The 1,878-nt window shown below is 41.6% G+C and overlaps 1 pseudogene; it reads right to left on the bottom strand.

Annotated features, from left to right (window-relative positions):
- Positions 1–427: 427 nt before the first annotated feature.
- On the bottom strand, positions 428–565 carry LOC117669484 (thymosin beta-15A homolog pseudogene; annotated as a pseudogene).
- Between the last annotated feature and the right edge of the window lie 1,313 nt (positions 566–1,878).

The raw sequence follows: 1,878 nt of genomic DNA, 5'->3' as shown, positions 1-1,878 counted from the left end.
TTCTTGAAAGTCTCAAGTGATGAAGCTCCCACAACTTCCGAAGGCAACTTCTGTTCCATGGGTTGATTGTTCTCACTGTCAGAAAATTTCTCTTTATTTCCAGGTTGAATCTCTCCGTGTTCAGTTTCCATCCATTATTCCTTGTCTGGCCTTCAGGTGTTTTGGAAAAGAGCTTGACCCCCTCCTCTCTGTGGCAGCCCCTCAAATATTGGAAGATGACTATCATGTCTCCCCTGCTCCTTCTCTTCACTAGACTAGCCATGCCCAGTTCATGTAACCATTCTTAACCAAAATGGTTCTTAACCATTAAGCCAAAGAGGTAGCATCCGCGGATGGGCTGCTGCAGCATTTCTTGAGATGCAAGTTTATATATATGTTGTTTTAGAGAAACAACTGAGAAAGACCATCAGAGCTTCATGCTGGTGGTCTATGATGACTTGGCACACTCTTTTTCCTGTTCAATGGTCTCCTTGGAAGGAAGTGTGTTCTTCTCTTCCGTATTCGTTTTCTTCAACTTCTTCTTATCAAACTTCTCAACCTACGACAGATCCAGTTTGTTGCACATCTTGGCCAGACAGGAAGCTAAGCCGATACTCTCAGAACTGCAAAGCCGCCTCCGACTTCCGCACCCACCTGGATAGGAGAGGGGGCTTTTTGCATAACTGTCTATGGAGATTCTCAATCATCCAGGTCACAATTCTCCCAAAGGTGCTTTTCCAAGAAGCAACTGGACTTTCTTGGTTGTTTTTCTTGAAAACATTTTGCTTCTCATCCAAGAAGGAGGAGGAGGAGGAGGAGGAGGAGGAGGAGGAGGAGGAGGAGGAGGAGGAGGAGGAGGAGGAGGAGGAGGAGGAGGAGGAGGAAAGGAAGAGGAGGAGGACGAGGAGGACGAGGAGGACGAGGAGGAGGAGGAGGAGAAGAAGAAGAAGAAGAAGAAGAAGAAGAAGAAGAAGAAGAAGAAGAAGAAGAAGAAGAAGAAGAAGAAGAAGAAGAAGATCAGATATATTTGTACCAAAGAAAGTCAGAAGTCATTATTTTTCTTCCTTTTTTACCGTAGTTCTTTCTTTTTACACTTTTTCTTTTTGTCTGATTTTTTCCTTCCTTTCAATTATTTTTCTTCTTGCCTATTTACTTTTTACCTTTTTTTAAAAAAAAAATCAATAAACTGGCTTATTGAAAGTGAAAAATAAACAAGGCCACGACGTAGCAATAATACCCCTTCTGTCCTGTATCGAGTAAACAACAGGGATGGGCCTAAAAAGTCACTAGGCTCGATCCCGTTTGAAGAAGTCTTTATATTTACCTTTCCACTAGAATCATATGCTTCAAAGACTGAATGCTGAACCTCGCAATTTTCCCTGAAATGCAATTTATTTCCCTTTTTCCATTCATTCATTATAGGGGAAAAAATTATTTGAATTCTGGTTGGGATCCTTCACTTCATTCACTGAGCTCTGTATTTAGAAGAATTTATGTGTGTGGCTAAAACTAAGCCCATGAGAGAAGACAGATGTTTAATGTCCAAAATGACAGAATTGTTTTAAGGCAGTTACATGGAATGATACAAAGATTGCTTCTTTGAATATGTTTGTCCTCAGGCAAATGAGAAGGGAAGGAGTTCTCTGGCTTTTCAGGACAGGACAGGACAGGACAGGACAGGACAGGACAGAGCAGAAGAGTTGGAAGGGACCTTGGTGTTTTTAATGATTTCCCCCCTTATGTTCAATGGAAATGTGCCATCTTTTAATTTAAATCCTGTGTTCTGTATCCTCTGGAATCTTGGTGTTCCTCTGTGTGACTTATTTTCAGTTGCCATGAAACAACAAGAAGTCAGGGTTCCTTTCAACTCACAAGATAAATGATTGAAGGCACCTCTGG

The sequence above is a fragment of the Pantherophis guttatus genome, chromosome 6 (assembly GCF_059756535.1).
Source record: "Pantherophis guttatus breed Tessera chromosome 6, ASM5975653v1, whole genome shotgun sequence".
In the NCBI taxonomy this organism is placed as follows: domain Eukaryota; kingdom Metazoa; phylum Chordata; class Lepidosauria; order Squamata; family Colubridae; genus Pantherophis; species Pantherophis guttatus.
This window is presented reverse-complemented; position numbering and strand designations above follow the sequence as displayed.